Source organism: Artemia sp. Qi Xiang Cuo, chromosome 15 (assembly GCF_049724085.1).
Source record: "Artemia sp. Qi Xiang Cuo chromosome 15, ASM4972408v1, whole genome shotgun sequence".
Classification (NCBI taxonomy): Eukaryota; Metazoa; Arthropoda; class Branchiopoda; order Anostraca; family Artemiidae; genus Artemia; species Artemia sp. Qi Xiang Cuo.
The window spans coordinates 5,734,883-5,761,614 of NC_142808.1; the positions used below are offsets into that span (position 1 = coordinate 5,734,883).

The 26,732-nt window shown below is 34.1% G+C and overlaps 1 protein-coding gene across 1 annotated transcript in view; it reads right to left on the reverse strand.

The window, feature by feature from the left end:
• LOC148943258 (uncharacterized) overlaps window positions 1–26,732 on the reverse strand; it is a 746,113-nt gene that overhangs the window by 402,925 nt on the left and 316,456 nt on the right. The gene's annotated exons all lie outside the window — the stretch shown is intronic.

Consider the following 26,732-nt stretch of genomic DNA (forward strand, 5'->3'; position numbering starts at 1 on the left):
TATATATATATATATATATATATATATATATATATATATATATATATATATATATATATATATATATATATATATATATATATATATATATATATATATATATATATATATATATATATATATATATATATATATATATATATATATATATATATATATATATATATATATATATATATATATATATATATATATATATATATATATATATATATATATATATATATATATAATTTTACTTAAATTATGCGAATATGTCATTGCTTTTGTTCTTGCACATTTCTATTTTGTTATATACATTCAATATACACGGGTGTGACTTTATGTTTTATACCAGAGGTATGATGACTCCTATCTATACATTAAAACGTTAACAATATAATAAAAAGAGATACAACATATCTTTCTTTGTTATCATGTCTTTTAAATACTTATGCAACAGCATTTATACTAATAATAATAATTTATTTTTAACCCGCTACAAAACAACAAAAAGTGTTGAAACAACAAATATAATGCACAACCATTAATGGCAAAAACAATCGGATTAACGGGTGGAAACAGCATAGAGAAAAAAACAGCATTATCAGCTAAAACAGTATTTAATCTCTTTAATGACATTGAAAAATCCGTAGCATCGTATTTACGAACAATGGCATGATTACGGTAAGATCGAGGCAAATAAAGTAGGTATTTCAGGAACCAAAAGTACATCACTCGAACTGATTTTAGTTGAACATTGATATATATTGCGAAATATATTTCAAAATATGTATTAAATTTAGTGATTTACTTGTCGATTAGATGTAAAATAATATGTCAGTTTATTTCTTAAAAGATACCGTAAAGCACGTATGCAAAACGTTTTGGTGCGAGGAAAGGGGGCAATTCAAAAAATGCAAAAAAGCATAAATATAAGAAACGTCTTAGAGTATTGTTACTGAGATTTGTGGGGAGCCGAGTTCCAAAAAGTTTCCCTTCGTACACGTTAGTTAAACACTAGAAAAAAAAAAATCAAGAGCATTGAGGTTGATAGACCAATTTCCTTTGATAGTGAGCAAACACTTCTGCAATTTCGTTTCGCAATATATATTACATCCAGTGATTTACGTGTTGATCAGATATGCAAAATAATATATTAATCTATTTATTACAAAATATCGTAAAAGGCCCTACAGCCTCAGAAAGCATGGACTGCAAGCAAGCACGTATGCATAACTTATTTGTGCGAGGAAAGGGGGAATTTTAAAAATGCAAAAAGGCATAAATAAAAGAAAAATCTTAGAGGATTGTTACAGAGATTTGTTGGAAGCCTAGACCCAAAAAGTTTCCATTCGTAGAATTAATTAACATTGAATATAAAATAAAATTATGAGAATTAAGTTTGATAGACAAAACTTCTTTGATAGTAAATATAGGAGGTATTAAAAGACCGCGCCGTCCTCTCTTAACGAATTGATAACCATTTAAAACGTATAAATGGCAATATTTTTAAGTATTACTTCTAAAAACTTACAACAGCACCTAGCTACCTGAGGCCAACACAGCTACGAATGCTCCTCCTCCATCCCAATCTATTAAAGTCTCCCTCTTTACACCTTCCCAAGATGTTCTCATTTTCTCTTAAAATTTTCCTTAGGAAATCCTCCCATCCTACTCGGAGACAACCTGCTTTTCATTTTAGTATTCAGCTGATTAAAAAAAAGTTTGACTCTGTCTCACAACTTTATTTCTTAAAACAATAAAAAAATTTAGCGTAAAGAGCGAGGCGTTGAGGAGGGGACAGCCCCTTTCATATACAGAATAATTTCTGTTCGTTTTAAGTTTTAATGTCGCTCCTTACTTTCAGTTTAAAAAACTTGTTTTTTTTTTTTATTTAATTTGGTCTAAGACGTTTCTTTAGTTAAGACGTTATATTTTGCGTCCATTCATATGCTGCATGACTGATGCTTGCTTTAGCTAAGCTTGCTGAGTTTGGAAAGAGAATCCAAAGGGCTGGACAGACGTAGCGTTTTAAGACTGCGTATGCGCTAAACACTAGGAGTGGAACTAAATGGGCTAAACACTAAGAGTGGATCAAAATTCAAGCAAAAGGACATAACTTCAGGTTATTGTCATTCGACATTTCTAAAGCTTTTAATAGAGAATGGCATAGTAGCCTACTGAAGAAACTTTACAGTATGTTGTCAGAGGACACCTGTTAAAACTGATCGTGGGGTTTCTTTCTGATCGTTCACTAGGCTAGAGGAGGTATGAAACTGATTTAGACACTACTATTTGTGTCCAGATTTTTAAAAGGGTGTATGCTGCTAAAAATTGCTGAAAATTTTTCTCCATCATACAAATAGCAGGCAAAACTATAAGTCTTAAAAGAATGAAAAGATTTAAAGTATTATTTTCTTTTTTTCTGAAATGACTCAGTCAATATAAAACGAACAGAAATTAATTAAAAAAATCTTTTCCAGAAAATAGATATTTCAATGAAAAGTAAAGAACTCCATTAAACCAAAAATGAGCAAAAATAAAATCAAACAATCTACCAAGCTTGAAACTACCATAAATCAGCATCGATAAATAAATGAAACCCGAAACAAACACAAATTACAATAAATAACCGAGTCAAACTCAAAACGAGCAGAAATTAACGAGTTGGGCTCAAAATCCCTATGCCTTTCCAAGGCCAGAACATAATTTGCTCTTTATTGAAAAAAATACAAATGAATGTACATTTTAAGTTTAGTATAGCCTAAATATACTGATATTTAGCAATCAAAATATTAATATTATTTGATTAAATAAAGTTTTAAAAGTAAAAGCATTCATATTTATTAAGTAAAGTGCAACTTATGTTCTGGCCTTAAGAGGGCACAGTGGTTTTGAGCCAAAATCATGCTAATTTCTACTCGTTTTGAGTTTGACTCGGTTATTTATTGTAATTTCTGTTCGTTTTGGGTTTAATTAATTGATTGACGCTGATTTGTGGTAGTTTCAAGCATGGTAGATTATTTGACTTTATTTTTGCTCATTTTTGGTTTAACAGAGTTCTTTACTTTTCTTTGAAAAACTTATTTTGTGGAAAAAGTTTTCTTTTGTTAATTCTTATATAAACAGAAGACCCCTCATTTAACTAAGTATTTGTCTTATTTTTTTCCATTATCCTAACAGTACCTATATGATTATGTCACAAATCTCTTATGTTTGGGTGATATTGTTCTTATTAATAAGTTAAGTATAAAAAATATACTTTTTCTATGAAACATGGCGACTGAAATTAAAACTTCAAGTGAATAGAAATTAGCTTAAATAAACGAAACGAAAATAAACTAAAGCAGATAAACTTCAACTACACCAACAACTACTACTACTACTACTAATTCTCCAGATTTGCTTATTTTAATGGCTCGTTATAAAAATTGTCACACCACTCCTCATGCATTATCATTCCACATTTTGGACAGCTCCTTGAAGGATAGTGACACCTTAACTTCCAGCTCTGTTCTAATATATACGCTGCATCCGGAAAATCTGGAAGTATCAATTTCCATACTTCAATCAATTTTTGTTCTCGAGAAATTATACATCCCTTCTCCGCAGATTTTTGGACCATTTCCAAAAACTCATTACGTGAGGACTAATATTCCCAAACACATTTATGAAATTTTATTGTTTTGGACGTATATCTCTTCATGTTCTTCTTCCTGAGTTTTCATGTGTTCTTTTGCGTAATTTGATTTTGCATTAAAAATTTTTTTTACTCATGCAAAGAGTGACGTTTTATTTTCTTTTGTTTTTTCAATATGGTAAGTATTTTAATTTGTTTTTGACGATTTGTGGCTTAAATTTAAACCCGAATTTGGATATATATTATCGAGGGCAGGAATATGTGAAACTTATTTCCCCATGAATACCCGTGAGTCTTCGATACTTTCTAGCTTTTGCAGTTATTTTTTTACTGATTCTTTTAGTTTTCTCTTCTCTGTTGGAAGATGAAATATGCCAATTGGAAAAAAATCATATTCAATTGAACATGTTTTTTTGTATTCTTGAATTTTCGACGAAGATTCGTCATTTTTAGTTTCTCTGGAAATTCCAGACGCAATATCACACCCTTGGATGTCAATGACTGCATCAAAGCCATATTTACTCTCCACTCGTTTTGCTATTTTATTGTTGAATTGTTCCTGATTTTCTACATCTTCTCTAATGTACAAGGGTTGAAAATAACTCGATTTTAGTTCTATTTCACCAGTTAATTCGAACAATAGACATGTGCAGTGTTGAAGGTTTCCCGCTTTTTTATCTTCTTTATAGTTCTTATGGTGGATTCCGCAGAAGGCCAGTCCTCCTGAAATATTATTTATTTCTTCATATGGAATTTTTTTCTGTATTTTAAAAGAATTTAAACTCTTTTTTTTCCATGATAGTTTAGTTTGAAGGCATAGAAATAGACTGATCAGTTGCATTTACCATTATTTATCTTGTCCTAAAATAAAACAGAGAAAAAGAGGCATGAATAAGTAACAGGGCATTCAATAAAGAAGAAACAGAGAGCAGATACATCCTCATGATAGAATAGTCTTATTTCAGGACAAATTAGGTGACAAATATTCTTGTGCCTAGATTCCTTTAATATCCTAAGCACTATAATAGCAAAGGAGAATAACTTCTACTGTTAATTGGCTTATACATCTATAAATAGGATAAGGGAGCACCAGCCAAGCTTCCTACCCAATAAGAGCCACTGTAAAACTTGTGCCAACATCTCTGAAGGTATTCTCTCCTCTAATAAATCAGGTTGCCCAGTCCATTTTCTTACTACAGTGGCATAAACATTATATGTAAGAAAGAAAGAAGTTTTTTTTAAATTATGTTTAGATTTTTATATTTATGTTTAGATTCTTTTCATTTTTTCTTATGTTAGGAAAGAAACAATTTTTTTTTTTAGATCATGTTTAGATTTTTAGATTTATTTTCAGATTTTTTCATTGCTTTTTTTTAAGAAAGAAATAAATTGTTTTAGCTTATGTTTAGATCTTTAGATTTTCAGATTGTTTTAGATATTTTTTGATAATTTTTTACTAAATAAATTTCTTCCTATACTGTCCTATAATCTGCCTGTTCTGACAATTTGTGCCTTGTTCCAGTATGGCCAATCCGATTTTTTTGCAGGGGGCTGGAATTTCTGTGATTTTTTTACAGACACTTAGGATTAAGAGTAAAATTTGGGTACAATTTAGATCTGCAAATTTAAAATTTGTCTAATTGTAACAACCTTCTTTTTCCGTGCTCCATAGAAGATGCAAAAGCGACAGAAGAGCCTCCAGACAAATCTTATCCCCAAGTGAGGGGGACATCAACACAGCAGCCCACTTGAGGGTAGATTGGAGGCTACTCACTAATGCCCTGTGTGACTCGAGAGGCACTGGAGGTCTAAGGTAAGGTCTTTTTCCTTTTTTATTTACTCAATAGATTTTTATAAATAATAATAGTTTTTTTTTTAAACGTAATAAAATATGTGTAAAAATAAAGCAAAGAAATGTGAAAAGCCAACAAAATGACTCAAATAAGCAGATTTGGACACATCCTTACATAACAGGGTAACTTTGCTATTTATTAGAAACATTAAAATACTGTACTGCCTGTACACTAGAAGAGGAACTACTAAAAGACGTTATGAAAGAAGAACATAATTAATAAACTGACATTAAAATATTGCTAGTATGCCCTTTTGACAAGCTGTATACTGATGGCATGTTTTGATTCAGATTACCCTACCCCTAAAAAACTTCGCCTTCATACCCTTAGGTATAGTTGTATTGGTAGTCACAGCAGTAGTATTAGTACTCAACTAAATAGAGTTAGCCATTGCTATAACATTGTTGAAATGTCCTTTTGATAACCTATATATTTATATACTTCTTGAAATTTTCATCTTAATGCTCTTAGCCTTACAAGTAGTTGCAATAGAAATAGTAGTTGAAGCAACACTAATAGTAGTAAAACTAGTAAATATAACAGCGGTTGTAGTATTAGTAGTAGTGTGCACATATTGCCTTTTGGTCAATTGATCTTCCACTTTAAGCATTCTCTGAGAGTTCTAACTTAATACATAAAACAATTCTGAAGATATGCTCATTTGACAATCTACATGCACATCGTGCCTTTTGTTAGTTTGAATTTGCCATCAATATTCTCTAAATTTTTATCTTCATAGACTTCAGGTTGAACATCCTTTTCATGATGCCCTGGAAGTTTCACCTTGACACAGTAAGCCATTCCAAAAATATTGCTGATGTGCACTTTTGACCCCCTTTTCATCTTAATACTATAAGCCTTGACAAGCTGTTGCTATTGAAGCAGTAGTTTAGTAGAAGCACTAGCAGTGTTAGTAGTGGTATGTTTGTATTACATTTTTGTCAATTGGTCCCCTTTAAGTATTAGCTAAAAAAAACTAGTTTTTTTAACTGAAATCAAGGACCAACATTTAAACTTAAAACAAAACAGAAACTATTCCTTATATGAAAGGGGCAGTCCCCTCCTCAACGCCTCAATCTTTACACTAAAGTTTGACTCTGTCTTACAACTATATTTTTTAAAAAAATAAAAAACTTCAGTATAAAGAGCAAGGCGTTGAGGGGGGACAGTCCCTTTCATATATGGAATAATTTCTGTTTTTTTTTTTTAATGTCGCTCCTTACTTTCAGTTAAAAAAACATTTTTTTAGTTAATTTCTGAAAGTTTTTTAATTAATGCAGCTTTGATTTTGGCTCACCATACATGAATAATTAAAACAAAATTCACATGTTAATTTTCCCTCTTTGGCTAATTGGCTTTCTTGAAATTTTGTTCTGATGTAACTTAATAATTAACTTACGTAACGAATTTCTATATTCGTATGTTTTTATTATGTATATTAGGGATTTTGCTCCCTAGTCAGTACCTTGCTCTTTATGCTAAAGTTCGAATTTTATTCAAATCACAAACCCCTGAATCACAAAGGCTGGTTAATTAGAATAGATAACTCTTTTGAAAGTATTAAAAACTTTAGCGTAAAAAGCAATGTATCGACTGGGGGGCGACCTCCCCCATATAAATAATAATTTCTGTTCATTTTAAGTTTTAATGTTGCTCCTTACTTTCAGTTGAAAAAACTTGTTTTTTTATTCAATTTCTGATCGTTTTTTAAATAATGCTGGGAAATCTGGGGCCCCTTCATATAAATTATCCTCCTTGTAAAGATCCTCCTCCAGAATCCCTACTCCAACCCCAATCCCCCACTAGAAAAAAATTTCTCCTGAAAACACCAGTATCCTTCCCAATAACCAATACTATAGGTAAACAATGGGCAAAGTTTATAACTTGTAGCCCTTCTCCCAGGAACTGTGGGGGATTAAGTCATCCTCAAAGACATATTAATTAGATTTTCGACTATGCTGAACAAAATGGCTATCTCAAAATTTGATTGGGTGCCTTCGGGAAAAAATGAGCGTTGGAGGGGCCCAAGTTGCCCTCCAATTTTTTGGTCACTTAAAAAGGGCACTAGAACTTTTAATTTCTGTTCAAATGAACCCTCTCCCGATATTCTAAGACTACTGGATCAATATGATCACCCCTGGGAAAATAAAAAAAAATAAAAATAAATAAATAAATAAACACACATCCATGATCTTTCATGATCTTCTGGCAAATAATACAAAACTTCAATTTTTGCAGATAGGAGCTTGAAACTTCTCTAGTAGGGTTCTCTGATATGCTGAATCCGATGGTGTGATTTTCATTAAAGTTCTATGACTTAGGGGTTGTTTCCCAGTTTTTTCTAAAATAAGGCAAATTTTCTCAGGTATGTAAGTTTTGATGGGTAAGACTAAACTTGATGAAACTTATATATTTTAAATCAGCATAAAATTTGATTCTTCTGATGCATCTAATGGTATCAAAATTCCGTTTTTTAGAGTTTTGGTTATTATTGAGCCGGGTCACTCCTTACTTATAGTTTGTTACCACAAACTGTTTGATTCTCCAATAGTTCCAGCTTAATACCCATATCTATTCTTGAAATATGCCCTTTTGACAATCTGCATGGACATAGTGTGTTTTGATTTAGTTCAAAACTTCTTTTTTTATTTAATTTCTGATCTTTTTTAAATAATGCTGAGAAATTATTATACATGTAAAGATCCTCCTCCATAATCCAAACTCCCCCCCCACCCCCCCACTAGAAAAAAAATTTCTCCTGAAAACGCCGGCATACTTCCCAATAACCAATACTATATGTAAACAATGGGCAAAGTTTATAACTTGTAGCCCTTCTCCCAGGAACTCTGGGGGATTAAGTCATCCTCAAAGACATATTAATTAGATTTTCGACTATGCTGAACAAAATGGCTATCTCAAAATTTGATTGGGTGGCTTCGGGAAAAAATGAGCGTTGGAGGGGCCCAAGTTGCCCTCCAATTTTTTTGGTCACTTAAAAAGGGCACTAGAAATTTTAATTTCTGTTCAAATGAACCCTCTCCCGATATTCTAAGACTACTGGATCAATATGATCACCCCTGGGAAAATAAAAAGAAATAAAAAAAAAATAAACACACATTTATGATCTTTCATGATCTTCTGGCAAATAATACTAAATTTCAATTTTTGCAGATAGGAGCTTGAAACCTCTCTAGTAGGGTTCTCTGATATGCTGAATCTGATGGTGTGATTTTCATTAAAGTTCTATGACTTAGGGGTTGTTTTCCAGTTTTTTCTAAAATAAGGCAAATTTTCTCAGGCATGTAACCTTTGATGCGTAAGATTAACCTTGATGAAACTTATATATTTTAAATCAGCATAAAAATCTGATTCTTCTAATGCATTTAGTGATATGAAAATTCCATTTTTTAGAGTTCTGGTTATTATTGAGCCGGGTCACTCATTACTTATAGTTTATTACCACAAACTGTTTGATTCTCCAATAGTTCCAGCTTAATACCCATATCTATTCTTGAAATATGCCCTTTTGACAATCTGCATGGACATAGTGTGTTTTGATTTAGTTCAAGTTCCCCCTCAATATTCTGTCAAATTTTCACCTTCATATGCACAGCCTTACTTTTACTAGTATCATAGTAGTAGGAACAGCAGTAGAAGTAATAGGGTAAAGGTACCAATGATATAGGGTAAATAGGGTAAAGGTTATATTGGAGCATTTTCACCTACAAATTTGACAGAACAAAAAAGTTACCTGTTTTTGATGCAAGTCAGAACCCAATTTGACATGTGTCAAAATACTTGGGGAATACTTGTGGACAGATCCAGTTGGATTCAACATGTTTCACTTTATTTCACAATTTATTTCACATTATTTTCACTTTATTTCTTTGTTTCTCTTCAACTTTTTTAAATGTGTAAATGTATAAAATACTATTCAGATAGTGGAAGCACAAAACTGAAAAAATTGCCTCAAGTATAGGGACAAAATTGGATAATCCTATGGAGTGTAATTGTGTGACCTAGGTCTCTATATTATGATGTGTGATATAATAGTGTGATACAGGTCTCCTTATAAATGCTATCTGGAATGACTCATTTTGTCTCACCTTTAATGGTCCAGTAAAGATTTCTTCATTCTTCACAATTAAAGTACTCTCAACTTTTGGACATTTTAAAGTCAATCAAACAGTTTCATCAACTTCAAAAAGTTTTAGTTTTTACTATTCTTTGTCTGGTACGTCTAGATTTCTTGAAATATGCATGGCATACTTAAGATTATTAGAAGTTTGTGACATCAAGGGGTTTAAAATGTTTCATTAGCATTTTGGGTGGGATCGGACTTCCACATTAATTAAGGAGGGGCCCAGAGAGAATACTTTGTATTTTACAGCTTGGGATCTATTTGAAATAAAACACGTTTAAAATTTACTAAGAGAGGGTGTACTTAAAACTTATTCAATGATAAATGAATTAAGGTGTTGTAATCAACCAATTCAAATGATTAAAAACAAACATAGCATGAGGCTGATCAGCAGTTCCTTGCATGATGGAGAAATCTAGCATCAAATCAGTAAAACTAAAATTAAAAAAAAACAACCTTCTTTAATGTTTTTTTTTCATGAGAAATATTATTAACTTAAATTTCAGCCAGGAGCAACCTAAGGAATTATCCTTGTAGAGCTCTAGAATGAAGACTAGTTGTCTGCAGGTTCACAGGTGACCAGGTGCTGTTCCATCTTTGGTGTCATCCCAATTGAGTTTACATTCTCTGGAGGACCACTCATCATCTAGCCTTTGTTTAAAAAGATCACCAGATTCAGCGGTAACTGTTTCAATAGCTAGTTTTTTCCAATTATTGACAATACATATTGAGAAAAATTGAGTACAGAATTTAGCAATTGTAGACTACTTGACAAGTTTCTGGTGATGACCTCTAATTATTGAATTGGTACCAACAGTAGGGAATAATGTTGGCGGAATATTAGCCCTTAATAACTTAAAGGTTAAAATAGCATCCACTCTATTTCTCCTGTAAACAAGCGGAGGGAGATTAAGCTTTGATATTCTTACAGTGTAGGAAACTATGTTTTTGTCAGAGGACCCTTGTATTTCAACACCAATTGTTTCTTGTCTGTTTTACATGTTCAGTGAAGTCTCAATAGAGTCACCTATATTTTGACAGAGCCTGTTGCTGTCTTGAGAAAAATTGACAAGTTTGCCTCTCCATATTTAAAAAAAAAAACCTGGCATGCAAGAGCTTTCCTATCCTGTAAGACTATCAAAGTTGAATCTCCCTACACTTGTAAACAGGAGAAATAGAGGGGATGCCATTTTAGCCTTCAAGTTATTGAGGGCTAATATTCTCCCAGCATTATTCCCTTCTGTTAGCACCAATTCAAGAACTAGAGGTCATCAACTAAAACTTGGCAAGCAGTCTGCAACATCTAGAGTCCATACTCAATTCTTCTCAACACATATTGTCAACAATTGGAACAAATTATCTAATGAAACTGTTAATGCTATATCCATTGATGTTTCTCAACGAAGGCTAGATGCTGAGTGGTCCTCCAAAGAGTGTAAATTCAATTGAGATGCTATCAAAGATGGAGCAGCACCTGGTCACTGGTGATTCTTGCATACAATTAATCATCATTCTCCTTGTAGCTCTACAAGGAGAAATCCTTAGATTGCTCCTAGCTGCAATTTAAGGTTACTACAAGATATTCTCAAAAGAAATTAATCTCATCAAAGAAGCCCAAATCTACATTTGAATTCAGCTGAAGGAACATTTTTAGTTGGTCTGGTATTCCACTACATCACACAAGAATTTTCAATGCTTGGAATAGTTTCATCAATATAATATTAGCAGCCATTTTAACTTAATTTTATCAAGAAAAAGCCAGTATGGCTACATTTTAGAGAAGATCAGATGTATCTTGATGCATTGGTGCTGATCCCAACATTTTTTGCCAAAAAATAACCAAGTAATGACAGTTAGAGCTTTACATAGCTAAAAAATTGTTGGAAGCACATTTTGTGTTGAAATCAGGAGACTGATTGAATTGAATAATCTTTTCTTATCTGGGTGTATTGCATTGTCAAAATATAATGAAAGCTTTAAGAGATGGTGTTCCAAGTCACAACTAAGCAGAGTTATCCTTTATTGAAGGAAAATTTTGGCAGCGGTTCCAAAATTGCACAGTCAAATCATCAGTGCCTTTACCCTAGTGTAATATTATTGGTAGTTGTAAAAGTAGTAATAGCAGTATTAATACCAGTAGTAGCAGGTACATTTTGTCTTTTGGTCAACTGAACATCCCAATCATGATGGCTCTCAAGTTTCCTCTTGACACAATAAGCTGTTCCAAAAATATTGCAAATATGCTGGTATCAGCAACCTATAGACACAAAGTATGTTTTAATCTCGTTCAACTTTCTCCTCAATATTTGCTCAGATGTTTATTTTAATAACCTCTGCCTTGGTAGTATCTGCTACAGAAGTAGTAGTTTTAGTGATACTAGCAGTAGCAGTAGTTGTAGTAGTAGTAGCATGCAAATATTGCCTTTTTGGTTAATTGATCATCTCCCTTATCGTTTCCTGAGAGTTCCAAATTAGTATACTCAGCCATTCCCGAGTTAAGCCCTTTTAAGCCCATATACACATAACATGTTTTGATTCAGCTCACAATCCCCTCAACATTCCTCAACATTCCAGTCTACAACATCTAGAGTCCATACTCAATTCTTCTCAACACGTATTGTGAACAATTGGAACAAATTATCTAATGAAACTGTTAGTACTGAATCCATTGATGTTTCTAAATGAAGGCTAGATGCTGAGTGGTCCTCCAAAGAGTGTAAATTCAATTGAGATGCTATCAAAGATGGAGCAGCACCTGGTCACCAGTGATACTTGCATAAAATTAATTTATACAAGGAGAAATCCTTAGATTGCTCCTAGCTGCAATTTAAGCTATTTTGAACAAAATGGCATTCTCACAATTCTAATTAGATATTTTTGGTTAAAAGACGGGTAGGTGGGGGGGGGGGCTAGAGGCCCTCCATTCACTTTTGACAATTAAAAGGGAACTAGAACTTACAATTTTCAACCAAATGAGCTAAAGTTAATATTACCATCCCTTCCACAAAAACCTTAAATGCCCCTGAGATATAACTTACAACCCTTGCCGCCAGGGTCTGGTGGTTTGTATCAAACTCAAAAGCCTTGTTGAGTGATCTTTGGAGCATTTTTAATAAAATGGCAATATCAAAATTTATATTGGAAGCACTTTGGGAAAACCCAATGTGTTTTTTTTTTGGGGGGGGGGGTAGATGCCCACTGATGACTGTGAATATTAAAAGGGGACTGGGAATTCTTATTAAAAATACAAAACCTGTTTGCTCTCAAATCATTTTGACTCTTAAAAAGGGCAATATAACTTCAAATTTTAGATAAAATGAGCCCCATCTGAAGTTTATAAAACCACCCATTCCATAAAAACCTTATATGCCCCAAAGGCATAACTTATAACCCAAGCCCCATGGCTCTGGGGGGTTCTTTGGGTTGGGGGTTCTTTTACACGTTCTTTGGACTATTTTGAACAAAACAGCTATCCCGAAATTTCAATCAGACGTGCTTGGTGAAAAGAGGGGTAGTAGAGGGAGGGCTAGTCACCCTCCAATACTCTTAAAAGGGAACTAGAACTTCCGATTTTCAAAACAATTATCCTACTATAACGTTTATACTACCCCCCCCCCCTTTTCATAAAAAATTTAAAGTCCACCAGGAGATAAATTAAAACCCATGCCCCAAGGCGCGGGGGGTTTGTTTAAAAGCCTTGTTATATGATCTTTGGAACTATTTTCAATAAAGCAGCTATCTCAAAATTACATTTCAGAAAAATACAACATGTGTGTGTGGCTAAGGGGGGGGGCAATAGCTGGCCTCTTATCACATATGCCCCAAAGGCAGAACTTTTAACCCTTGGCCTGGGGGCTGTGGGGGGCCTAATCTTCAAAGACATAATTACTGGACCTTTTAACTACACTGAACAAAATGGCTATTTCAAAATTTGGATTAGATGTATTTGGGGAAATGACTGGCCTGGAGGGGGGGCTGGTTGCCCTCCAAACACTTATGACTATTAAAAAAGGGACTAGAACTAGCAATCTTCAATCAAATGAGTCTCTTTTGGAGTTTCTACAACAACTTCTATACCAAGTACCCTGGTCTGAAGCAGTGCTATTGTGCTGCCTATGATAAAGTATGAAGTTTTTTGCTAAGAGTATAAAACCTAGATCTGTCTTCTATACAATCCTCTGAGCTTTAAGAATAAAAAAAAGGGGTATAATAGGGTTAAGATTCATTACAGGGCATATACTGGTTAGAAAACAGAATTAGAAAGAAAAAACAGTACTTGTGTCTTATAGCCACTACACTCAAGTTCTGTCAAGAAGTGAAGTTCGGTTAATGTCAAGGAGCCCCCCTTTAACGTTGTCCAATCAGGCTGAAATTTTGAGGATAAGCTTTTCTAGGGCCTGGGAGCTTATCCTCAAAATTTCAGCTCAATCTGATCACTCCTTCCCTGTTTTCCAAAAACCAAATATAGCCACTTTATGTTCAACAAATTATTTTTTTTATCAGCCACGCCTACATGCCACAGTTGGCAACCGATCTGGGTGAATGAGGACTCATTCGAAGTGGAATTCGACCTGTTAGGGCCTTTTGATACTTTCAGATAAAAAAAATATCCCCCAAATTTACATTTACCAAAAACCTTGTTTTCCTTTAAGAGCCCATTTTAATTTTTGAAATTCCTAAAGGCATAGTATTTCATTATTAAAACTAGATCAAAATAGTCCTCTTAACCTGACAAGACTGACTGAAAGCTTCCAAAAATTCCAGCTCTTTCCCAGAAGTTTTTTTTTGTCAAAAAACGAAAATCTTAAAACCTTTAAAATCCTTAACACCAGAATCTTCAAAATCAATAACATGCCTAATTTTCAAAGATATAATTACTGGACCTTTTAACTACCCTGAACAAAATGGCTATTTCGAAATTTGGATTAGATGTATTTGGGGAAATGACGGGGATGGAGGGGGGGCTAGTTGCCCTCCAAACACTTATGACTATTAAAAAAGGGACTAAAACAAGCAATCTTCAATCAAATGAGTCTCTTTTGGAGTTTCTACAACAACTTCTATACCAAGTACCCTGGTCTGAAGCAGTGCTATTGTGCTGCCTATGATAAAGTATGAAGTTTTTTGCTAAGAATATAAAACCTAGATGTGTCTTCTATACAATCCTCTAAGCTTTAGGAATAGGAAAGGGGTTGTTTTCCTATAAGAGCCCATGTTAATTTTTGAAATTCCTAAAAGCATAGTATTTCATTATTAAAATTAGATCAAAATAGTCCTCTTAACCTGACAAGACTGACTGCAAGCTTCCAAAAATTCCAGCTCTTTCCCAGAAGTTTTTTTTGTCAAAAAACGAAAATCTTAAAACCTTTAAAAGCCTTAACACAAGAATCTTCAAAAGCAATAACATGTCGAATTTAGAGGATAAGAGGAAATTTAGAGGATAAGCTTTCCTAGGGCCTGGGAGCTTATCCTCAAAATTTCAGCTCAATCTGATCACTCCTTCCCTGTTTTCCAAAAACAAATATAGCCACTTAATTTTCATCAAATTAATTTTTTTTTTATCAGCCACACCTACAGGCCACAGTTGGCAACGGATCTGAGTGAATGAGGACTCATTCGAAGCAGAATTTGACCTGTTAGGGCCTTTTGATATTTTCAGATCAAAAAAAATATCCCCCAAATTTACATTTACCAAAAACCTTGTTTTCCTATAAGAGCCCATGTTAATTTTTGAAATTCCTAAAGGCATAGTATTTCATTATTAATATTAGATCAAAATAGTCCTCTTAACCTGACAAGATTGACTGCAAGCTTCCAAAAATTCCAGCTCTTTCCCAGAAGTTTTTTTTTTGTCAAAAAACAAAAATCTTAAAACGTTTAAAAGCCTTAACACAAGAATCTTCAAAAGCAGGGGGTTTGGGGGGTGGAAGCCCCCCAACTTTAACTCCTGACACAATCAGCTAACAGTTAGTCAAGCAATAATTAGTAACAAACTATACAAAAACGTGCAGAAATTATTTGAAAAACTATGTTTTCTAAAGAGTTAAAGAGGCTGAGTCACAAATTTGAACCTTAAAACGTACAGGCATTAAGAGGCACAGTTGGGGGGCTGCTGCCCCCAAAACCCCCTGCTTTTGCCGCCTTTAAATAAAAAAAAATTTAAACTGAAAGTAAGGAGCGACATTAAAACTTAAAACAAACAGAAATTATTCCATGTATGAAAGGGGCTGTCCCCTCCTCGACGCCTCACTCTTTACACTAAAGTTTGACTTTCTCACAACTCTATTTTTGTTAAACGATAAAAAACTATAGCGTAAAGAGCAAGGCATTAAGGAGGGGACAGCCCCTTTCATATATGGAATAATTTCTGTTTGTTTTAAGTTTTAATGTTGCTCCTTACTTTCAGTTTAAAAAACTTGTTTTTTTTTATTTAAAGGCTGCAAAAGTGGTAGGTTTGGGGGGCGGCAGCCACCCAACTGTACCTCCTAATCCCTGTACGTTTTAAGGATTGAACTTGTGACTCGACCTCTTTAACCCTTTAGAAAATGTACTTTTTTTCAAATAATTAATGAAATATAACAAAGTATGATGAAAATATATTACTTTATTAACAAAATAACTAAAACTACAACAAAGAATTATGGAAGGCGGCTGCTCAGACTGCATTAAACTAACTACAAAACCTAACCAAAATACCAACTAAATATTTAATTTTAATATAACCACCCATTCCCACCAAGCCAAAGAGGTGCCCTCTTCCCCAGTTTTTTTTTCTTTTTTTTTACTCTTCGTTTTTAGAATAAATTTTGGTCAATTATTGCCACCTTTGTCACATTGGCCCGCCTTTTGCTCATTGACACGATTGTCCCCCCCCCCCCACTCCAAGATTTTGCTCTAGATCTGCACCTTTAAGCTATTTATTAATTGTTGAAAGGGAAAACAAAATAAATATTTTATAAGTAATAACTTTAATTAATTAAGATTTTCCTTCTGGAAAGCTGCTATTCTACACCTTTACCTCTAACTTGATTCTGCCAAAGCCCTATAATAATTGTGAAGTAACTGAAATGGGATACCAACAGATGGCTAACAGAAAATAGCATAGTTTACAGAAAAAACCTTTGGCCAAACTTTTTATATAGAAATTTTTCTAGCCAGCTAGGTGGCTAAAATGACTGACATTGTATTTATATAATATTAAGATTAGCAAACCAGTTAGCTATTAGATTTCACTGATGTATGCACTTCAGTCTGAATTAGCCACCTAGTCAGCTATCAATAGAGTTCTATGTAAACTACAAAATTAGCTAACTAGTTGGCTATTAAGATTCTGCTTATACATAAACTTGAGTTTAAAGTAGCCAACAAGTCAGCCATTAATAACATTCTATATACACTACAGAATTACCTAACTAGCTGGCTATTAAGATCTCCCTTATATATAAACTTGAGTTCAAATAAGCCATCTAGTCTGCTAATAGAATTAGCCAACTAGTTGGCTATTAGGATCCAACTTATACATAAACTTGAGTTTAAATTAGCAAACTAGTCAGCTATCAGTAGAGTTCTGAACATATAATGGAATTATCTAACAAGTTGGCTATTAAGCTTATGTTTAAACATAAGCTTGAGTTTTATACAAACTATAAAACTAGCTAACTAGTTAGCTATTAAGATTCTGCTTATATATAAACTTAAGTTTAAATTAGCCAACTAGGCAGCTATCAATTGAGTTCTGTATAAACTACACTGCTACTCTAATTCATACTTTGGAGCAAAATAAGGTCTAATGTTGGATCTGTTTGGTAAACTTTACACAAAATATAAAAAAAGGGTTGTGACTGTGTTTATGGCCCAGTGACACGCCTTCTGACTAAGAGTGCGCTAGGAGAGATGCAATTTAAGCCCACTTGGTAACGGTGACCCCAGATACGTATGATCAAGGGGACCATTCTTCTGTAGTTTAGAGTAGACAATGCTGCACAGCATCAATTTCCAATACAGTATGTGAGTTGGTCTGGCGTGACAAGCAGTATCAGCATCCTAGCTCATCTCCTTTATATATAAACAGATGATGGGCAGCTCTATTCATTTTTTAAGGTTTGACTTCTCATTCTTTGTCAAGTTGATTTGAAAAGTTTGGCTGATGTTGAAGACAAGGTCTCTTTACTGAAACAGTTCCAATCATTGGTGACCCTTTGACTTTAAGTCTTGGCTTATTCTGCAGCTACCTCTGAGCTCAAGAGGCCTCTGAGTGACTTTCTGTTTGTCTTTTGTTGGGTAACTGAGTAAAGAGCTTATTTTGGGGTTGGTCAACATATTTATATATGAATGGCATATCACTGTGCTGGCATTCAAAAGTCAAAGATGGGAGTTTTAGGGTAGGTATCCTTTCACTATATGGTTTCTTGCCAAGTCTAGAGATGCACCTCCTGGCCCTTCTTTGTACAGCTTTAATCAGCTGTATATCACTTTTGTAAGAAGAAACAGCAAGGGAATTTCAAATATCAAGAACAGGTCTCACAATTGCCTTATAGTAAATGGGAATTTTAATAGTAAAGTAAAGTGGAATCTTAATAGCCAACTAGTTAGCAAATTTTATAGTTTATATAGAACTCTATTGATAGCTGATTTATTGTAAATTTTAAACTCATGTTTATACATAAGTAGGATTATAAAACCAACTAGTTAGCAAAATGTATAGGGTGTATAGAACTCTAATGATAGCTGAATAGTTGGCTAATTTAAAATCAAGCTTATATGGTAGTCTAGTGTCCTTAATACAGTAAAATTCTACTTTAACTACTTTTGGCTATCTTTAGAAGGGGTTAGATTAGGAAAACAAAACTTTCAGGGATGGGTCTACAGGCAAAAGTAAGCTCCAGGAAGGTATTTTGAAGTGCCTATCTCTACCCCTTCTCTAGAGGGTCCTGAAATTTGCCTATATGAAAGGTCTATTACCTGTTAAAATTTTGAAAAAACAACATTTTACCTTGATTTTCAGTCAGTTTATGTTTCTCTGGCTTTAGTTCTGAAAATGCAGTTCCTGTTATTTGAGTAAAATTTTAAGCCCCATCAATGTTGTTTTTGTCAAAATTTAGGAAATGTATTTGCATAGCCTATTTTTAAAAACTTATAAATTGGGATTGAGCAAAGTTGTGAAGCTAAAAACAATGTTGTTGTACTTTCATTTAGGCAGAAGATCTATTTTGCAAGATTTCACTTTTATAACACACAGATTTTTAAAAGTTGTCAAAGATCAGGACCCTCTAGAGGGAGAAGGAGTGAAGGTAGGTAGACTAATTCAAAATACCTTCCCAGGACATAGGCTACTTTAGCCTGTAGACCCATCTCTGAAAAATTTATTTTCTTAACATAACCCATTTCTAAGATAACCAAAAGTAGCTAAAGCAGAATTTTACCACTTTTTTTCATATATGTAGGCCTAAGCTCTCAAATACTTTCAAAATTACCAAAATATTTAGCCCCGTAGCAATGCTATTATTAGTTTTAATGAAAAACTAAAAATAGTAGCTTAACATATGAAAGTATATAGCGCAGTCTAGGCTGAAGTAATAGGCCAAAGCTAAGCAAGGCGGTAGCCAGGATTTTATTTGGAGGGTGTCTTATTCAAAGATTTTTTTTTGTGGGGGGGGGGTAAAAAAAAACCAAAATCAAAAAAAAAAATTTTGTTTATATCCATTTCTGTTGTTTTTACAAGTCAGACAAAAATTTTGAGGAGGGTTCAAACCCAAACAACCCTCCCTCTGGGTATGGCCTTGAGGCTAGTGCAAAAGGATTGGTATAAATTTCTACCAAATCATATTATTGAGTCAGGAATAAAGTGAATACACCATTTGATGCATTTTTTTATGCTAATTATGAATATAATATTAATTTCTATTGGAAATGAATTTCAGCCCCCTCCCCCTTTATAGCGGCACCCACTTCCTGGCTCGGGTCTTTAAATATAGCCTATACCATGATTTGGCGTAGATAGGGGGGGGCTGAAATACATTTGCTAAATAAATTAGTACACTATTCGTAATAATCATAAAAAAAAGCATTGATTGGTCTGATAGCCTAAGGTAAAAAGACCTCCTTTTGGGAAAGACCACTTTTCTTTGGCATTCAGGAAAGATAGCAATGGTTTTTTGGACCACCCCTTTTTAGTACAATATGAAGCAATGTGAGGGTAGTAACAAGAACCCTGCCTTCTTGGTCAAATTTTCACCAAAGATTTGCCAGCATAAATTGAAATTGTGGTCTCTGTTTTGAAAACCAATTGAAAAGAAAATTATATTTAAATATTTGTGATTTATAGAATAAATATAAAGCAATAAAAGTTATATTTCTAGAATCAAAAGGAAATCAGCTTTCTGTTCATATATGAATAAAAGTGAAACACCAAAAGGATATAGCTTATACATCAAAATAAGATTGGTATTTCCAAAAAGAGGTCCCTGCAGGTAATAATAACCATATTGATGCATAGCTTAGACTTTTAACTATTCATTAATATACCCAATCCTTCTCAAGTCCTCTGTGGTAACAAGATCTGAGGGTTTTAATTTAACATAATTTTGCTCAATTGGATTCTGGTTTTTTACCCTATATTCACTTTATGTGTAAGTCAATAATATGATTTGGTAGAAATTTACCAAGGATTGACCTGGGCCTTGCTAGGACAGAAAAATTTAGAAAGAATTACTTAGGCTATACAGACTGGGTAGTTGACAGCAGCCCTTATCCTATATTGATGAATGAAAGTGATAGCCTAAACTAAAGATTTTCAAGCATGAAAAACTCTGAACTCTGGGCAAATAAAAAAACACATGAGAAAATCCACTGAAAACATATTTTATGAGCATACAATTCTAACTTACCAATTTAATCAATTTCAAAGGGTGACCAGTTGAAAGGTTGGTAAGAAATAAATATCGAGTATAAACAACTAAATAGGTTAATGCCTAGAATTTTGTATTTAGGAATAAAATAAAATAACTGCCAATAAAAGACTAATTTTACAGTTTTTTAGTGAGATTTTAATAAAAAATATTAGTTATATTTGTAGAAATAGAATACTATTGTCTCTATAGATGCCTCTTTCCTTATTCACATTTAAAAAAAGAAAACATGAATTTCAACGGAATTATCAATAATGTTTGTGACAAACAAATGTTTGTATCAGTAATGGATCATGACATAGTTTGCATACAAGAATACTTCTTAGGCAAGGATAGCTTGGACTGTATCAAATTCTCTGACAAGCATCGGTTCTTTATTAGAGAACCGAAATCAAGCGGTAGGGGAAGGCCATCTGGAGGCATCGCTACTGTAATTAAAGATCACATCTCCGCCAAACTTGTCGAGCAGCAAGACAGTTTTATCGCAGTGGACGTCTATGGTCTTGTTCTAATCTGTGTTTACCCTCCTACTAATTACAAGAATGATCGATCAGAGAGAAAATTCAACCTATCCTGTGAGAAACTTGCTAAATGTGTGTCGAGAATAAAGCAGTCGGGTCACGACTATTTAATTATCGGCGACTTCAACTGCAACCTTACTGACACTGACAATCCTAGAACACAAATAGCTTTAGGAGTCTTATCAGATGGCTTCAAGGTTGTGGATAAAGATAAAAACTTCAGTTATTGTCATAACAGTGGCTCTGTATCTAATCTCGACCATGTTGTTACATCATTCAATGTCCAAGACGAATCTGTGTCGGTACTAATGGGCGGTACACTTAGCGATCACTTACCTAACCTATATCCTTGAGTTTCGCTTGCCCGTTCTCTGAAGTAAAAAAAAGCGCAGCTCCAAAGTTCAAAGTTGTGCAAGATTGGAAGCTCGATGATGCTACAATCCAGCAGTATCAACAAGTGTGTAATAGCATTCTTGAAAAGATCCAAGTCCCTTTCCCGCTACTGATGTCCAACAGTGACCTCCCGGCTGAAGAGCAGAAACTTCTGTTGAACATTTACTCTGCCTCAATATGCCATGCCCTTTGGTGTGCCGAATCAGCAGCCGTACCATCTCGAAAAGTTCGAGTAAACACTGAAATTAGAGGATGGTCCGCTAACCTAAATTTAACAGAAGCATGCCAGACTGCGAGGTTCTGGTTTCGCCTATGGTGTGACAGTAGTAAGCCAAGATCTGGGCAAGTCTGGAAAGTGAAGAATCATACTAAACGTGCCTTTGCCAAAGCCTTGTCTAAGCACCGTAGAGACATAATTGACGAATACAGCAAGAAAAGCAAGTCCGATCCCAAACTCCATTGGCGGAATTTAGTGAAGCCAAAAGAATCGACCTCTGAGGTCCCCCTTCTAACAAAAGAGGCCTGGAATACTTGCTTCACCAATCAGTTCAAAGGTCCCGACCAGGCGCTACGGAATTCTTACCGGAGTGAGCTAGAGAAAATGCTAAAACTACCGAAAGAGAACATGGTAGTTAATATAAGTGTAATACGTGAATGCCTGAAAAAGCTAAAAAAGAAATTTTTGAGAGGCTTCGATAAAATTTGTGGCCAGCATTTACTCTATGGTAGTGAACAACTTCTTGAACATGTATCATTATTATTCCAAATTATCGTTACCAGAGGTATCGTCCCGGATACCTTTTGCATTGGTGTAATAACACCCATTCTCAAACCAGGGAAGCCTCCCACCCAGTGCTCTTCATATAGGCCCATTACTGTGTCGACTACACTATGTAAACTGTTTGAGCTTCTTATTCGTGATAAAATTATAAGCAAGTGTTCAGTTCCCCCAAGTTTTTTTCGACTGAAAGTAGGGAACAACATTAAAACTTAATACGAACCGAAGTTATTCTGCGTACATAAGTAGAGCTGCCCCCTCCTAAATATATTGCTCTTTACGCTAAATTTTGACTTTTTTGTTCCAGTTCTCTCAGGACTACTCTCGAAACACAAGAGGCTTTTCAAGAGAAGCTTCTTTAAAGTACTCAAACTCTATCGTGAAGTGTGAGATTTTGAGGAGATGGCAGCTCTCTTCATTTACAGAATAATTGTTGTTCCTTTTAAGTTATTGACGAATGAAAGCCTATTTTAATGATAAAATATTGATTAGTTATTGAAATTTAATTAATATATTTTAAGTTGAAATGCTGTGCTAAATTAAAAAACGGTCCAGCGGTAAATATTCTCTTGGAAAGAGGGTCTTTTGCACCAGTCCATATCCCTTGCGTGCCCTGTCTCTCTGTGTGTTGGTATTGAGTCTGCACAAGCCTGCTTCGTGGATATGGGAGGCTTTAATACCCAGAAATAAAATTGAAAGGGAATGGATCGGAATGGGCTCGGAGGTTTAGGGATACTTCTGGTTTGGTATATTGAAGCAAAGTTGTAGCCAAGATTTTGTTCGGGGGTTGGTTTTTTTTATTGGTTGGGTTCTAAAAAAAAAAAAAAACTTGAAAAAACACATCAAACATTAGTTTGTATGCATTTTTGTTACATTTTACGAGTCGGAAAAAAATTCAAGTGGAGGGAGGGGTCAACCCCTCTAACCCCTCCCTCCTGAATATGGCCTTAGATTGTATATCGAATTCTACTACTCGGAGGTTTAGGTAAATAAAGCTATGCAAGTCTGCATTAGATGGTTTGAAACTTCTTTATTATATGCTGTATCCAAACAAAAGGGGTATCTTTTATTTTCAGTTTTGTGTATTTATCTTATTTTAATTGTTTTTTAGGGTTTGGTTTATCAATTGGATGTGGCATTAGAGAGCGTAGAAACGCAAAAATGTGGGCTTATATTCATTTACGACATGACGGAAAGTAAATACAGTAATTTCGACTATGAATTAAGTCAGAAGATTTTGACTCTAATAAAGGTTTGCACTTGAATATATTTAGCATCTCAATTTGAGCACTTGAAAATTTTAGCACCAGAATTTTTAAATCCGAGAATGAAATTTTGTAAATTAGCCATCGCGCTTCAAGACAAGATCTTATATTGACAAAAATACATGACAATTGCCATCGCGCTTGCAGGTGAAGATAACGGTGCATGTTTTAACTTAACTGACAAAATCTATGTAAAAAAAAGAAAAAAAAATATTTTTAATGATAGTTCTTGTCTATTATTATCTTATTCTTGACCATGGTAACTACCTCCAGGAAAGTTATGATGTTGACAGACCCTAGCATGAGAATTTAAGAGAAACTTTGCAGGAACAGTTGAATACTAATTTTAAGAGTTTAGAATTTGACAATGTGGAAGATGGTTGGAATGATTTTAGAAAAAACACTTTGTGAAGTTGCTGATGGTGTCTTAGGCAAGAAATTTAGGACTGCAGCTGGGAATATTAGTGAAAAAGCTTTATCAAACAGTTCGTGGTAACGAACTGTAAGTAAGGAGCGACCCGGCTCAATGGTAACCGAAACTCTAAAAAACGGGATTTTGATACCAATAGATACATCAAAAGAATCAGATTTTAATTCTGATTTCAAATATATAAGTTTCATTAAGTTTAATCTTACCCATCAAAAGTTACGTGCCTGAGAAAATTTGGCTGATTTTCGAAAAAAGGTGGAAAGACCCCCTAACAGTTATAGAACCTTAATGAAAATCACACCATCATATTCAGCGTATAAGAAAACCCTACCGCAGAGGTTTCAAGCTCCTATCTACAAAGATGTGGAATTTTCCATTTTTTGCCAGACGAATGATCACGGATGCGTGTTTATTTGTTTTTTTTTTGTTTTTTTTCCAAGGGGTAATAGTACTCACCCAGTGGTCCTAAAATATCGTTGGATGGCTCATTTGAACGGAAATTAAAAGTTATAGTACCCTTTTTAATTGACCAAAAAAAATGGATGGCAACTAGGCCCCCTCCCACGCTCATTTTTTCCCAAAGTCACCCGATCAAAATTTTGAGATAGCCATTTTGTTCAGCATGGTCGAAAATATGATAAAAATGTCTTTTAGGATGACTTGATCCCCCAAAGTCCCCAGGGGAGGGCTGAAAGTTATGAACTTTACTCAATGTTAACATATAGTTTTGGTTATTGGGAGGTATACAGACTTTTTCAGAGGAGATTTTTTCTGGTAGGTGGGGGAAGGCGCGGGGGGGGGGCTATGTGGAAGGATCTTTCCATGAAGGACGTTTTCATGGGGGAAGGCACAGTGCTAGGACGGGGGCGCCGGATTTCCCAGCATTATTAAAGAGAAAGATCAGGAATTAAATAAAAAAAAACAAGTTTTTCAACTGATCAACTGATTGTGATTAAGAGGTCATTTTTAAAGAACTGGAAAAAAAAATTCGAACTATAGTTTAAAGAGCAGGGTATTGACTAGGGGGCGAACCCCCTAATATACGTGTTAAAAATTTATGAATATAGAAGTTCGTTACGTAAGTTAATTCTAAGTTACGTATATTTATTACTAATAAAAACGTTCGTAAATAAAATTAAACAAGTTTCGAGAAAGCCATTTAACCAAATATAATATGCAAATTTTTTTTTAATTATTCATGTACGGTGAGCCAAAATCAAAACCTGCATTAATTCGAAAACGTTCAAAAATTAAATAAAAAAAAACAAGTTCTTTTAACTGAAATTAAGGAGCGACGTCAAAACTTAAAACGAACAGAAATTATTCCGTATATGAAGGGGGCTGTCCCCTTCTCAACGCCTCGCTCTTTACGCTAAAGTTTGACTCTTTCTCACAACGCTATTTTTTTAAACAATAAAAAAATTTAGCGTAAAGAGCGCGGCGTTGAGGAGGGGACAGCCTCCTTCATAACCGAAACTCTATAAAACGGGATTGGCTGGGGGAGGGGCAGGGCCTATTGTTTACATATAGTATAGGTTATTGCGAAGGATACAGACATTTTCCGGGTGGATTTTTTCTGGTAGGGGGGGGCTGGGGGAGGGGTTTACATGGGAGGATCTTTCCATAGAGGAATTTTGCATGGGGATGGGAATTTTTCATGAAGGGGGTACCGGATTTCCCAGCATTATTTAAAAAACTATCATAAATTAAATTAAAAAAAAAAAAAAAACGTTTATGCAACTGAAAGTAAGGAAGAAAATGAAAAAATTATAATAACAGAAATAATTAAATATATTAGGGGGCTAATCCAATCGTCAATACCACACTCTTTAAGCTAAATTTTTTCTTGGTACTTTCAAAAGATCTTTTTATTCTAATTAGACGGTCTTGTGATTTTAGCGTAAAGAGACCAGGGGGGAACCCCTTCATATACGTATATCAAACCGAACGGAAATTATTCCGTATACGAAGGGTTGCCTCCTCTTCAATACCTTGCTATTTATGTTATATTTCTGCTGTTTGTCCCATTTTTCAAGAACGGCTACTGAAACACAAGGGCCATATAATTACAATAGTAAGCCTTATTAAAAGTTCTAACAGCTATAGCTTCGACATCAGATCGAGAGATCACTGGTTCAAACATTTTCACTGATATTAGTCAGAAGAAAGTGAACAGCTGTGACATTTTAACATAAAATAACATTTTTTTTTTTTAACACAAAATAACTAAAAAAAAAAATATTTCAAATAGTCATATTTTGCTCCTAAGGTGGAGGGCGAAGGTTCAGCTTGTTCTTTTGTACAGCTGCAACAGCAATATTACAACGCAAAAATAAATTTGCTGTACTGTTCTGTTCTTGATCTTTTTTCCTGCTGTTTTGTATTCATTCTTTTGGATTAGAAAAATATACGAATATAGAAGTTCGTTACGTAAGTTAATTTGTAAATTACGTCAGAACCTAATTTAGAGACAGCCATTTAGCAAAAGAAAAGTAAAATTTTTATGCAAATTTTGTTTACTTATTCAATGACGGCGAGCCAAAACAAAAGCTGCATTAACTAAAAAACGATCAGAAATTAAATAAAAAAAACAAGTTTTTTAAACTGAAAGTAAGGAGCGACATTAAAACTTAAAACGAACAGAAATTATTCCGTATATGAACGGGGCCGTCCCCTCCTCAACGCCTCGCTCTTTACGCTAAAGTTTTTTATTGTTTTAAAAAATAAAGTTGTGAGACATAGTCAAACTTTAGCGTAAAGAGCGAGGCGTTGAGGAGGGGACAGCCCCCTTCATATACGGAATAATTTCTGTTCGTTTTAAG